The sequence below is a fragment of the Panthera tigris genome, chromosome E2, assembly GCF_018350195.1.
Source record: "Panthera tigris isolate Pti1 chromosome E2, P.tigris_Pti1_mat1.1, whole genome shotgun sequence".
Classification (NCBI taxonomy): domain Eukaryota; kingdom Metazoa; phylum Chordata; class Mammalia; order Carnivora; family Felidae; genus Panthera; species Panthera tigris.
The window spans coordinates 9656097-9671653 of record NC_056674.1 but is presented as its reverse complement, the minus strand read 5'-3'; positions in this window follow the sequence as shown (position 1 = coordinate 9671653).

Genomic DNA, 15557 nt, shown 5'->3' with positions numbered 1-15557 from the left:
CCTGAGCATATAACTCAACTCGTTCATTTGGTGGTTTGCAAAGACGCTCCTGCGAAATGTTATTTAACCGCAGAGGTCTCGGGTCCATCTTTCTGGAGGGTGATTTTGTAGCATTTTTTATCTTCACGGAGCCTGACTTTTTAGATGATATTTAAACATTTGTTTTTATTTCCGTTTGTCCTGTATGTAGAATTCACTGCTTTAGTTACTTTGTATCCAGGCACCTGGTTCGATATTTTCAATCCTGATAATTTTCCAGGACCTTGTTTGTGGATTGATAATTTGGAAATTAATAAAGTTCATGGTCACCTTGGAAATGTTTTCCTGCAGAGCTGGCTGGCGTTATGCCCTTCTGTATACTGAAGCCCCCCCCCTCCCAACTCTCCTGGAGACACCCCCTCACTCCTTCTTGCGGCCCCTGTCTCTTCCCCCTCCCTTCCACTTCTTCCTGCCTCCCCCCTGTGGCCGTCCTGGCCCCGGGGGTCTCCCCACAGCTGCTTCTCTGACCCCGTCCTGGTTCCATTTAGCAAATGCTCCAATCCTCTTAGGCCAGGCCAGCCTCAGCAGAGCAGAGAGGGAATTAGATCAGATTTGGGGGAGGGGTGCTCCTGTGTCAGGCCCTGGAGGGGAGTGTGGGGGTCGTGGAGACCCGGCCAGGATGTAGTGAAAACCCCTCCTTATCGGACACCGACACCCCAACCCAGTCGTCCCGGACACAATGCAGGGAGAAATCTAACTTAGCGTCCATCCCAGCACAGGGGGGAGCTGAGACTTCCTGAGAGTGCCTGAGGACTTCCGGAGGTGGGGGCAGGGATGGAGGGGTAGGAGGAGTCAGGTAAGGTTCAGACTCACGCACCGGGCAGGGGGAGGGGGGCTGGTGTCCCCCGGAGCCACCGATTGGCAAGCGGATGGATTTCATAACAACGGAGACAGGTTGCTTTTGCCGGGACTGGCTGCCCAGAAAGTGAGTGGATTAAGACACACGGATCCCTCCCGTCTTTGCCTTGTCAATTCCCTTTTAGCTTTTATCTAAGCGGCCCCAGCAGCCCTGCCCCCTCTGAAACCAGCGAACTTTGTCACCCCCCAAGGAAGTTTTCCCAGGCTCTACACATTCCCAGGCTGTGTCCAGCACCATTCCCAGTGGAAGCATCTGGACTTTCCGCTCAGCTAAGGAAGGAGAGGGGTGGGTGGTAACTTCTCAAAGGCTTGGGACTTCCCTGTATCTATGTCCCCCAAGAAAGCGCCAGAGCAAGACTTTCTCTTTTTTCCTACCTATTGCAAAAAAAAAAAAAAAAAAAAAAAAGGCACTGTTAATCACTCCAATATATGGCTAGTTGGGGCGTCTGGTGATTGAGTGTCCGACTTGAGCTTCTGTCTTTGGGTCAGGTACGATCTCACCGTTGGTGAGTTGGAGCCCTGCATCTGGGTGGCTGCACAGAGCCCGCTTCAGATCCTCTGTCCTGCCCCCCCCCCCGCCCCTCCCCTGCTTACTCTCTTTCTCAAAAATAAACATTAAAAATATTTGTTAGAATCAAAAAATGAAAAACCCTCCAACTATATGGCTAGTCAACACGGTTGATCTGTTGGGACCCATGGTGACCCCTAGGATCCCGAGTGATCCGTCTCTGGTGGTTTTCGTGGTGATCCTCATAGGGCCATGGGTATTCGTGGCAAGGTAAGAACCTACTGTGTGTCTTACCCTGGAGAAGGTGAGACTTTTAGATTGAGCCGCAGTGCATGTAGGAAGAGAACTCAGGATGTATGAGAAGAGTTTACTGTTTGTACCTTCCACAAATGGGTTGCGTTTAAGAGACTTCATTCTGTCCCTAGAGGTGGTGCAGGTAGACGGGTGTTTCTCTTGCGGGGACTGGAGGGAAGGGAGAAGGAAACCTGGCAAGATCTGGAAGGAGGGGGCCATTTGCCAGAAGGGACAGACGGGGGCTGGGGGAGGTCTGCATCAGCAGGCAAAGGGGTAACCCGGTTTGAGATATCCGGGAAAACGGCGCGGGATATAGTCAGCCCCAGAGACACAAGACGCCCCATTGTCCTGGACGAGCAAAGTGTGGGAAAGATGCAAAGACCACAGCCACTGTCCGGGGGTCTGGAGGAATGATCGCCAATGTCTAGTCTCGGTTTCCACGGAGCTCCAGACAAGGAATCGGAGAAAAGAGAAGAGGGAACCCCTTTCCCAGAGGGGACAAACTGAGTCTCCGAGGGGTGCTGAGGATGAGGCACTGCTTGAGTCGGACACAGTCGTCACCTGAGACCCGGGTGTGCTGGCCCCTCGTCCCAAGTGATGCTCACGCTTTGGGAACCACTGCTCAAAATCATGGCTCTCCAACGTTGCCACCCATTAGGGTCGCCTGGGACTTTTAATGTTCCCATACCCCCCGCCAATTAAGCAGTGTCTCTAGGGGTGGGACCCGGGCGCCCCTATATTTTAAAGCTCTCAGGGGAGAGGCGCCTGGGTGGCTCAGTCAGTTAAGCATCTGACTCTTGGTTTTGGCTCAGGTCATGATCTCATGGTTCGTGAGTTCAAGCCCCGCTTCGGGCTCTGTGCTGTCAGTGCAGAGCCTGCTTGGGATTCTCTCTCTCTCTCTCCCTCTCTCTCTGCCCCTGTCCTGTTCATCCCCCTGCCTCTCAAAATCAATAAACTTAAAAAAAAAAAAAAAGCTCTCAGGGGATTCTCATGTGCACAGCTTGAGATCTGTTCTCAGTCAAGTCCCTGCCCAGTAAACGGACTCAGGGAGTTGAAATATTGCCATTATTATTAAGACCATACCAGACTTTATTTCACTAAACGAAAATTCAAAGTGGCTATATCTGGGGCACCTGGGTGGCTCAGTTGGTTAAGTGTCTGACTTCAGTTCAGGTCACAACCTCACGGTTCGTGGGTTCAAGCCCTGTGTCAGGCTCTGTGCTGGCAGCTGGGAGCTTGGAGCCTGCCTCAAATTCTGTCTCCCTCTCTCTCTCTCTCTCTCTCTCTCTGCCCCTCCCCCGCTGATGTGCTCTCTCTCAAAACTAGACATTAAAAAAAATTAAAAACAAAGCAGAATGGCTGTATCTGACTGTCCCTTTTGCTAAAATAAAAAAAAAAAAATCAAGTGCCACAAAAATAAAGCTTTTTTCATGGTTGTTGTTTTTATAGTAAATGAACACAGTATCCGATTTTGCTTGGAATTTTTTTTTAATTAAAACCATTTTTTTTAACTCTTCACCTGAAATTCCTCGAAATAAAATGCCTAACAGGAAATAGCTCTAAAGGAGAGCAGCTTTGAGGTCGTTGTTACGGTAAACCACGGGCGGAGAGACACAGGTCAAATCAAACATGAGGTTCATTCAGGGACGCCCTGGGGGACGGAGAGAAACGGGGTGCTCCCATACCTGTTGCGATGCCTGGAGGCCACCAGGGGGCACCCCCACACCACCGCTTCGAGTTGGACCTTGGGTTGGGACCTTGGGAGAGACGCATCACGTTCAATGGGAGAAAAGCCAGAGGTAACATAATGTTGTATTTGTTTCCATTAGTATGATTTAAAGCTAAAACCACACCGCTAGGAAATACTGATGTGGCAAGGATTTGGAACCATGGCTGGTGGGAACTTAAATCAGCTTTGCAAAACTGTGGACACACATCTTAGGGTCTGGCGATTCCAGCCCTCAGGTGTATACCCCACAGATACGTTCACCAGGAGATGTGCAAAAAGATACAGGCAAAGGTGTGTTAAGAATTATAAACCTGGGGCACCACCTCCTGGGTGGCTCAGTCGGTTAAGCGTCCTCCTCTTGGTTTTGGCTTAGGTCATGAGCTCATGGTTTGTGAGCCCAGGCCCCGCATCAGGCTCTGTGCTGGCAGCTCAGAGCCTGCTTGGGATTCTCTTTCTCCCCCGACCTCTCTCTCTCTGCTCCTCCCCCACTCGTGCTCCCCACCCCCCCCCCGCGCCCTGAAAAATAAACTTAACAACTATACACACAAGAAAAAGAATTATAAACCTAAACGAGAAGCTCCCCAAATGCCCGTCAGCAAGATAATGGATTAAATAAGTTGTGGTACATGAAGCCAGTGAGATACTGTGCCTGAGCTGGAATCTCAGGAACGTGGTGATGAGCAAAGGGGGCCAGGCACAAAATGTTGCTTTGCCACTGAACTTCCGGAGAGCACAAAACTTGAGAAGAGGCTGCCCGCTTTCCAGAGTGACTTACAATGTTGCGTTTCTGCCAGTGCTATGGGCTGAAGTTTGCGCCTCTTTCAAATTCTTTTGTGGGTAAAACCTAATGCCCACAGTGATGGGATTAGGAGGTGGGGCCTCTGGGAGGTGATGGGGTCTGGAGGGTGAAGGATTATGAATGGGCCCTTACGAAAGAGGCCCCAGAGAACTAGCTTCCCCTCTTCTGCCCTGTTCAGAGGCAAGCAGAAATCTGCCGCCAGGAAGGGGGCCCTCACCTGATCATGCTGGCGCCCTGATCTCAGACTTCCGGTCTCCATCTCAGACTTCCGGTCTCCATCTCAGACTTCCGGTCTCTAGTACCGTGAGAAATAAATTTCTGTTTATAAGCCACCGCGGTGTATGGGTCTTTGGTGTTTTTTTTTTTTTTTTAATGTTTATTCCTTTTTGATAGAGTGTGAGTGGGGGAGGGGCAGAGAGAGAGGGAGACACAGACTCCGAAGGAGGCTCCAGGCTCTGAGCCATCAGTACAGAGCCTGATGCGGGGCTCAAACTCGTGAGATTATGACCTGAGCCGCAGTCGGTCACTCAACCGACTGAGCCACCCAGGCACCCGTGAAATGTTTTAGAGGTAGACAGAGGTGATGGTTGCACAACACTGTGATGGTGCTCAATGCCACTGAATTGTTCACGTTACAATGGGGGATGCTATGTCACAAATTTTACCTCAAAACGTTGCAAGTGTATGTTATACTTTAATTGAAAAATTGTATGACAGGAAGCTTGAGTCTGAGAATTTACCTAATTTGCCAAAGCTTCTACAATTAGCAGTTCACCAGGGTCTTGATTTGAATGCCAGCTCTTCCCCACAAATGTCCTACCGGTTCCCCACCTCAGCACGGTCAGCGTGGTGCTGATTGCCATTGAGCGTTGACCGAGACTTTTTTCCAACAAAAGGAGTCATCCACATGGAACAGACATCAAATCTTTATTGGTCACAACGATCCGGGAAAAGATATATTTTGAGAGGCAGTTGATGAAGCCTATAACTTCTGTGCCTTCCAGGACCAAGACTTATCTAAAGACTGTGGGAAAAAAAACAAAAAACCAGAGGTTAGGAGTGTATCACAGTCTATCAGTCTCCAAGACAAAATCATCGGTTTCCTCTCTGATGGGAGATCTGGTCTACCCCTAGAAGCGAAATAGCATGAGTAGGTGGAACAGGATGGAGGAACGTTGCGGATTGGTAGCCTTTGGAGAGTTTAAGGCTTTCTCTCTCACTCTCAGATTCAATGGGCCACTATTGGCCATTTTGATTTCTTGCTTATTTAACACAAGTCACATAGTCTGTTATTCGAAGAAAATATTAAATTGATAATTTCCAGCGTTCAGAAAGTTAAAAATGGGCAGTTGAATAATGTTGACGGAGGATAATTTGGAATAACCTAATGTGTAAAACACACACTTGAGATGTACATATCCTTTGACCCAGTGATTCCACTCCACTATTCTAATAACAATAATTTTAAAAAGCCAGCCCTTACACACTCGCTTAAAAATCAATGTAGAAGGTACCCATAAAAGATGAGCAAATTATACTTAATTATTTTGTAAAGGTTATTTATTTATTTTGAGAGAGGGAGCACTTGAGAGTGTGAATGGGGGAGGGTCAGAGAAAGAGGGAGAGAGAGAGTCCCAAGCAGGCTCCATGCTGGCAGCACAGAGCCCAACATGGGGCTCGATCTCACCACCGTGAGATCATGACCTGAGCCGAAATCAAGAGTTGGATGCTTAACTGACTGAGCCACCCAGCTGCCCCTACCTGTTCTCCTTTAATCTATTAGTGCCAGAGAAGCCTCCGTCCCACTCATCCTGCATTTTTTTTTTTTACCTACTTGTAATTAATATTATTTTATTTGGCTGTGCACTCCATCTGAAATCTCTTTTTATATAAAAAAAATTGGAAAGTAAGGGAAGGAGGGGACAAAGGAAAGATGGAGAAGAAAGAGAAATGGATGGAAAATACAAACACCCTCACTCTGTATTAGTCGTTGTTCCCAGTGCTTTGTACAATCCAAGTGATTTGACCTCCCTGCTTTCATAACCCCCTGGGAGGTAAGTCCAACGAATATTCCCATCTCCATAACCACTGTGATTGGTAACAAATGGTTATCCATTAAATGCACATTTGATAAAATAAGAAAGCAGCCAGCATAGTGCTAACTTTACCTCTTGCTGTCTTACTCTGAGTTTTCCTTGATTTTTAATCGATTAATTCTATTACTGTAAAGCCAGTTATTTTTGTTAGCTGTCTTAAACTTTCTGGGCCATGGCAGTAAAAAAGAAAAGAAGGAGGGAGAAAAGAAGGGGGGGAGGGGGAGAGAGAGAGAGAGATGAAACACCTGTTTCTGAGAACCCAACCTGTTATAGTCCCAGGAGTGGTCTCACAAAGCAGGTGTTAAATTAAGATGGGGATTTGGAGCCAGATCACTCGTAGCCCGGGATGCCGAGGAGACCCCCATCATTCGTTGGGGGTGAACAACATGTAGCCTCTGGTGCAAGGTGGTGGTCTGATTGTTAAAGTTCTCACTGGAGTTGAATTGGGATCGTATCCCAGTGGAGGGGCATACACTAGCTGGTTCATTGTGCCAGGAACTTGGAAAGACCCAGGAAGCAGCAATTATACAAACAATGGAATTGGATCGCTGTAGTACAACACTACTGATGTCCTATTATAAAGTCACCAAAAGCTGCGAGTGAGTAACAGGCAATTAAAAGCCAAGTGTGGAAACCACAGAGCCCTCCTGGCATCTTACCAAGAAGTGAAGCTATCGGCGAACCTAGGAATTAAAAACTATTGGCCTAGCTCCCGAGAAGGTTCAAGGATCAGCAAAGTCGGTTGGGGGAAACAGCAGGATCTGTTGTGTGTATAGCACACAGCTGCAACCCACACGGTTGCTGTGCGTGGGTGCCGAACAGGGCTGTGACTTCTCTGGAAGCCCAGCAAGAAACGTCAACCCAATCACTTACAAGCGTGACAACGTGGATAGGGAAAGAGCGATCGCTCAGCTTAGATTCCAATGGAGTGCCCCACATGGGTCTCCATCTGTGAGTCACTGGTGTTGTGGACAATGACCCCAAAGACAATTCCAAATTAATGGTTGTACACGTTTTGATAAAACCACGGAGCTGTGGGGTAGAAACGAATGCCGACTTTGGCCACCACAGAGTCCAGGCTAGGTTTGGGGCTTTATCTCTTACTAGTTGTTGGCTTGGGTGCCCAGGCTCTCAATGCCTGTTTCCACAACCATGAAATGGCAATTTTGATGGGGAAAGCTCATACCTGAGTGTATTGTAGGGGCTCATTTGATGGGACCAGTTAATAAGTGGTCTCTGCACAAAACTTCATTGAGATGATAGGATTTGACACTGTGTTTGGGTATAATTTAGCTGTTTAAGCCTTGGTTTCCTGGTTTCTCTGTGGGCCTAATGACACCTGTAATCACTCCTTGAGATCATTGCTAAGGTTAACTGAGATACTATCGGACACTCAATAAAACCCTCAGTTGGGGCGCCTGGGTGGCGCAGTCGGCTAAGCGTCCGACTTCAGCCAGGTCACGATCTCGCGGTCCGTGAGTTCGAGCCCCGCGTCAGGCTCTGGGCTGATGGCTCAGAGCCTGGAGCCTGTTTCCGATTCTGTGTCTCCCTCTCTCTCTGCCCCTCCCCCGTTCATGCTCTGTCTCTCTCTGTGCCAAAAATAAATAAAAAACGTTGAAAAAAAATTAAAAAAAAAAAACCCTCAGTGTAATTCAAGAGCACAGAGATGGGTGAACTCTTGGAGGTCTGTTGACCAGGCTTTTCTCCTCCCTGTGTCTTCTTTTCCATGGAAACCAGCCTCATTTCTTTATCCTCATGGGATGAAGGACAGATCGTTCAATCCAGGAGCCAGCAAGCTAGAGCTCAGAGGCCAAATCCAACCTGTCATCTGTTTTTATGACCTGTGAGCTATTGGTTTTCTTATTGTTAAGCGGTTGACTGAAAACAAACGTCAAAAGGCGACTGATACTTTGTGACACCTGAAAATTACACGAGCTTCAAATTCCAGGGTCTATAAATAAAGTTTTATTGGCATACAGCTAAGTTCAGTTTTTTTTTTTAATTGCCTGTGGCTGCTTTTGTGATAATTGGCAGAGTTGAGTATGTGAGAGACCGTAAGACCTGTGAAATCTAAAAAGTCTAAAATCCTTACGAATGGGCCCTTCACAGGAAGTGTTTGCTGACCCCCAATCTAAGCCATCACTGGAAAATGTAGACCCCAAGCTTCCCTTTTTATTAATCTAGAAGGTTCCCCACTTTCAGAGATCCCTCACCCCCACTCCTCCTTCTGCAGCCAACTTACTTGTGAGGAGAGCATTGCTTCCATTTTCCATCTTGGTTATAATTTTTCGTCAGTGAGCACCAGCTCCGATTCAAAATATAGCCCTCCTTGGTGCATTTGTGGAAGAGTTTTTTTCTGAAGAGGAAGGGGAAGGTGCATTTGGGGGGGTCTGCAGACAAAGGAAGGAGCGGGAGGGGACATACAAACATGGCAAGTTTTATCATCAATCATTGCTAACTTCCCCACGCATGCTTTTTCTACTGCCCTGAACTGTTTTCAGAGTGGTCGACACATGCAGGACAGTCCAGATTTGGACTCAGATTTATCCCAAACACCAGAAGCCACACAGTCTGCTACCGTGGGTCGCTTCGCGGATTCTAGGCATCCAAGACAGCCCGTATGGTGGCGCTCACTCACCTTGCCCGGTGCAGTACCGCCATCTGCCTTGGAATTTCCTGTCGAGAGAACACCAGGCATAATCGCTGTGGATGGAGATGCAGTTGTGGTAGATGACATCACCATAAATAAATGGAAAGACACAGGTACTGTTAACAAACCCTGGAAGAGAGGAAACACGCCAGGTGTGGGGGGCGAGCTTGCAAAGGAAATTGACCTTCTTAACGTCTGTCCTACCTCTCCACACGGCACTTGCCCACCTACCCCCCTGTGTCCACATGTGGTTGGGCTCGCGATCTGCCTTCCCCGGGTGTGACACAAAATATAGGTGACCAGAGGTCCCACACCCCATCTCCTAAGCCGAAATTCTGGAGCCTTTCTTTCCTCTCTCTTATAAAAGTGAATCTCTTAGCCCGAGTATCTCTCAAAGCTATCCGCTTCCCTCTGCACCTTTGTCACCCCCTAGATTTGTGCTTTGCCCTTGACTATGACAAAAGCATATTTCTGGATGCTTCCTCCAACCTATTTGTTCTGTCTGTTCTCCACACTGCAGGGAGAATGTTCCTTCTCAAATGCTAGCCTGCCCCTGCCCCTGCCCCTGCCCCTAACCTATTAATATCCCACTGCTCTTGGATGAGAAGCAGCACTGAAAAGGCTTATCGTTCTGCTTGAGCTTGGACCGCAAGCCTCGCCTTGGACCCCCCCTTCCAGTGTCCGCTCTTGTGCCAGCCTTGTTAGGTGTCTCGAATGTGTGGCCATCTTTCTCGTCTTGGGGACTTACTGACATGATTTCCTCTGCTTGCCAGCAATGCCACACATGCTTTGCTTAATGGCCCTCCTGTTAGGTTCCGCCTAGATGTGAATCTCCATGGAAATTTCTTGAACATGCAGACTGTGCTAGATCCAGTTATGTTGCACGTTCTTACAGGTTCCCATTTCTTCTAATTATTTAATGCATAATGACTTGCTCAGAGTCTTTCTCATTTGCCAGAAATGACCCCATGTATCTTGTTCGATGCTAGACCCATGATGTCCACTGACAGGGACTGGCACATAATAGAGACTTAGCAAGCAAATATTGCTTGGCCCTTCATAAGCCTGAAGTAATTTTGATACAAAATTCACTTATCTTTATTATTTAGAAGTTATTTATTGATATATGTTATTTACATTTATTATTGAATACTGTGATCATATTTATTAACAATTACGTTAGCACTTGTATTATTTTATTATTTAACTATATTATCTGTCATTATGATATTCATTGTGAGATTATTTATTTATTTATTTATTTAGAGAGAGAGTGAGAAGGGGAGGGGCAGAGAGAGAGAGGGAGAGAGAGAGAGAGCATCCCAAGCAGGCTCAGCACAGAGCCCGACACGGAGCTCAAACCCACAGACTGTGAGATCATGACTTGAGCCAAAACCAAGAGTCGGGCGTTTACCCAACTCAGCCACGCAGGCATCCCTAGTATTTAATATTTTCAATTATTTAGCAATTTTTATTACTTAGCATTCATTATGATGTTGATTATTAATTCATTTTTGTTATTATTATGTATTTATATAAGATAGCTTACTCTCTGCTGAACATATTGTGCACAGTATACCAGCACTAATGCATTTAATGATATTCCCATATCAGTCCAGTGAACTGGGTTCTGTCATTAGGCTCCTGCTACAATCAGGTCAGGTTTGGTCCTCAGCATGCAATCCGTACACACAGAGACCCTGCTGCCCACTGCTCTGAGAATAACTTCCTTCTGACCCCAAAGCCAAGAGGGCTGAAGGGTCACATTTTCCAGCATATACTCCAGGCCATGTTGGTTCAACTCCCAAACAAGTGGTTGGCGATTGAAGTAGTTAGAAACAACAACAACAACATTTTGGGACTAAAATTTCCCTTTCATTGGCTTGACTACCCTACGAAACGTTCCCACATCTCCATTTCTCTCCCAAAGCCCCCACTTTCATGAGGGCTGTAGGTTGAGATTGAAATTGAAAAATGCAGTTATCCACATTCAGAAATGGCCCAACTCTTCCAAGAATTGAGACACTGCGGCAACGTTATCAATGGCGAGCCTGTATGAGTTCTATGATTAACTTTCTAACTTAAAAACCAGGGGCAAAAGATCACATGTAGGATTCCATTGATATGAAATGTCTAGAAAACACCAATGTATAGACATGGAAAGTAGACTAGTGGTTGCCTGTCCCTGGGGATCGGAATGGATATAGCAAATGGATACAAGAAATCTTCCTAGAGTAATGAAAATGTCCTATAACTGGATTGTGGTAATGTTTATACCCCTCTGTCAATTTACTAAAAATCATCGAAGGGTACACTTAAACTGGGGTGAATTTTATGATATGTAGGTTATGCCTCTACATGGAAATAAACAAGAGAACCCACAAATGCTGGCGTTAGTTCCAATATAGAAGAGAGTTCTTTTCTGAAAGGGTGGGAGGAAATCTTGGGGGGTAGACTGAACCAGATCTTGAGATATATGATTTGGCTGTCATGACCAGGGAGAGCCTTTTGTGCAAAAGGACAGCAAAAGAACTATTGAGGAAGGCACCTGTTGGGATGAGCACTGGGTGTTGTATGGAAACCAATTTGACAATAAATTTCGTATTAAAAAAAATTTAAAAAATTAAAAAAAGAAAGAGCAAAATGGCGGGAAGTGCAAGGAACTTCAGGAATATGATATTGTTTCATGGGTGTGGCTAACATTTGAGATGTTAACAAATAAAAACGTGTCTACCCACCTTGAATCGGATAATGCAAATGGGAAATAAATTCTGAAAGAGAAAAAAATGGGTAAAATTTAGACCACCTCCTAAAATACTCCATTCCTACACTAATGACTATTAAAAGTATCTTGAGGGAAAAAAAGGTGGTCGGGGGGGGGTGCCTGGGTGGCTCAGTCGGTTGAGCGTCAGACTTCAGCTCGGGTCATGATCTCACAGTCTGTGGGTTCGAACCCCATGTAGGGCTCAGTGCTGACAGCTCAGAGCCTGGAGCCTGCTTTGGATTCTGTGTCTCCCTCTCTTTCTGCCTCTCCCCCACTCGTGCTCTGTCTCTATCTCTCAAAAATAAGCAAATGTAAAAGAAAAAAGTATCTTGAAGTACATCTAGCCAACCGTCCTCATGTCACCGAAAAACCCGTGCTGTCACATTTTGGATGCCTTACGATCACTTCTGATGGGAGCAGGCTGTCTCACATCTACCCAAGAAAGTCATGTATGAGCTCCGACTCTTTCCAAGGTCTTTCTTGGAGCAAGTTTAAGTAAATCTAGTATCACTCAACTTCCACGCATTAACCAAGGGGATTAACCAATGGGAACGAAATTCCACAAGTCTGAAGCCCGGAGGGAACCTTCTAGCTTTTGCCCACGTGTCAACATTTCAGGAAAACAACCTGTGTGTTCAGTGCAGTCTTGGTAGTGATTTTGTTTTGTTGTGTTTCACTTCTTTGAAAATTTTGCTCTTGTATCAGCTCTGAGCCTGTTCTAGGGAGTGTGGGTCCCAGGAGCACCACCACCATAAAAGCCAGGTTAGACGTCATTAAAGGCTAGAAGGGAAATACGAAGCCTTGTTAACCAATAACATCGGCTGATGTCTAATGCTCCGTTGCTATGATCCAGTCACTGGATCCCGTGGAACAGCCTTAGGAGAGGTTATAATTTGGAGTTCTCTCTTTCTCGCCATTCCCCCCAAAATTCACTGATGAGAAAACAGGAACAGAGAATCATGTGACCACCAACTGGTGGGAACCAGGTCCAAACTCCGAGAAATCTGACTTCGGAGGCTGTGTTCTGAACGTGCCATTGTCTTGGGATCGTCACTTCCCTCTGCAAGTGACTTAACCCACGAGGCCCACTTTATTTCTGATACAACGATGCTAATTCGTGGGTTGGAGTGAGGCTCTGAATCGGGAGCCACTGTGTGGTGCGTCTGGCGTCCGGGTTAGGCGATCGCGGCTCTGCTCTTCAGAAAGCAGCCAACAAGATGTCAACATTTTTGAGGGTGTGGGTTAAATAAATGGCTATTGGGGTAGCCTTTTAGGCACCCATTTTTCTACTTAGTGCCTTATGCCATTTATCTCGCTGACACTGATGCTTACAGTGATCCTGTGAGGTTGGGATTATCATATATTATATTTATTGGCTATCTATTGACGACCTCCATTTTGTAGATACAAGAAATGGAGGCTAAGAGAGGGAAATCACTTCCGAAGCCACAAAAGGCTCTGGTTCTGGTTCTGGTTCTCAGGCTCCAGAAACTGAGCCTCTAAAATGATCCTGCCTCTGGGGGCCACTATTTCTGACCCCTGAAACCCTTTTAGGAGCTGCCACGAAGCTGCCCCCCACTCCGCGAGTGCTCTTGGTGAGTTAGGAAAATTGTGGGACAAAAAGACGGGTGCCGACATTTTGTTAGAAACGCCAGCTGCCGCTGCGTGAGTTTTCTGCTTCGTCCACCACCGTGCTCCTGGCTTTGCCAACGTGGTGGCCAATGTTCACCCACCTCTCCTCTCCGCTGTCTGTAATCCCCACAGCCTTCTCATTTTACAGGTGAGAGAGCAGAGGGACAGTTTCACCCAAACATTGTCCACAGTCAAGAAGGGTTGCAGTCCGGGCTCACGTCCGGCTCGGTCTGTTTCCAGGGAACAGGCTATTTCTTTCAGACCCTGGTGCCCCCAGAAATGGCTTTGCCCATTCTCATCCACTGATTCCGCCGAACACGACGAAGTCCTTACAGATCTGCTGTCATGGTGCTTTAGGTCATTGTCACATCTAACTCCGGCCATTACTTTTTTTACCATTTGATAAATGTTTTTGACTCCTCCTACCTCTCCCTTCCCCCTCCGCCTCCTCCTCCTCTCCCTGCAGCTCATGAGGAACCACCACTGACACTGACTGAAGGCCTGCAGTGTACCCACCATGTTCTAAGAAAGGTAAAACACAGTTGAAAACCTGAACACCTGCCCCCGACCCCCCTGGCTAAGCCATGTCACTCTCCTGCTGGACACGACCAGCTCCCAGAGTCACGACCTCAGACAGGCTTATTCTGGGATCTTGGGACAGTGAGATAAAGCAAGACCGCTGTGGAATTTCATGTAAGCACCGGCAAAATCAAGGCCACTGTGCCACAGATTACCAATTCCGCCTCCCCCTTGGCTCAAATGGCTGTGGCTTTTTTTAAGTTTACTTATTTATTTTGACACACACAGAGAGAGAGAGAGAGAGAGAGAGAAAGAGAGAGAGAATCCCAAGCAGGCTCCATGCTGTCATCGTGGAGCCCGAGGCGGGGGCTGGAACCCATGAACTGTGGGATTGTGACCTGAGCCGAAAGCAAGAGTGGGACGCTCACCCGACTGAGCCGGCCAGGCGCCCTGTGGCTGCTGCTTCTCGTCCCACTATGCCTTCCTCCTCCTTCTGGTCTGCCTCCCCCGCAGAGGGGGTTTGTGGACACCCAGGCACCGAGTCCCCCTCCCCTCCCCGGCGGCATTCAAAGGAGTTGTCTCCGGGTTCTCTGACCCAGCTCCCCCAAGTCTCCCAACCAGACCCCAAACCCTGGAGTGGGTTCCAGCTGGGTGGCTCAGTCAGTCGAGCATCTGCCTCTTAGGGGAATTGGGCTCCCTGCTGAGTGTGGAGCCGGCTGAAGATTCCCTCTCTCTCTCCTTCTACCCCTCCTCTCTGCTCACTCTCTCTCTCTCTCTCAAATAAAATAAAAAAAAAATTTAATGTTGAAAAAATAAGTGCCCTCTTTCTCTTCTTTCTGCCCTTTATTTTTAATTTTTTTTTAACATTTATTTAGTTTTGAGATAGAGAGAGACAGAGCATGAACGGGGGAGGGTCAGAGAGAGGGAGACACAGAATCGGAAACAGGCTCCAGGCTCTGAGCTATCAGCACAGAGCCGGACGCGGGGCTCAAACTCACGGACCGTGAGATTGTGACCTGACCCGAAGTCGGACGCTTAACCGACCGAGCCACCCAGGCGCCCCTGCCTTTTTTTGTTGTTGTTGTTAAGAAAATCGTGGTAAGGACACTCTGCAATACATCTGCCTTCTGAACCCAAGTTTAAGTGCACAAGACAGGACGGCCCCCTGCAGGGAGAATGCCCCCTTCCTGCACGATTGAAGCTTTGCACCTGCTGAACAGTGAGTCCCCTCCCTCACCTCCTCACCGCCCCCCTCCTGGCCCACAACCTGCCTCCTCCCGGGTCTCCCCTTCCTGCCGTGACCCCCGCTCCCCTCCGTCACCCACCTGGCCATCTCACCTGCTTTCAGCGCACTCATACAGACGGCCAGGGACAGCCAGCTCGCTAGAGTTTTCATCACCGCCGGTGACCCGCACACAGCCTGCCCCCCCCCCCAGCAAATGACACCTCTGATTTATACTCTCTGCTCCCGCTCCTCCCATGCGAGCTGCTCTCCTGGGGCACGAACTGGTTCCACAGCAGGCTCTCCCGCGCCCTAAATCACAGGGTGCATAGAAGCATCAGGAACATTCATCCGAGAATGCACTGCAGCAGCGTTCCCAAAATGTGCTCCCTGCACTGGGTTCCTCCACCCCCCTCACCTGCACCTGAGTCAGAAATGCAAATCCTT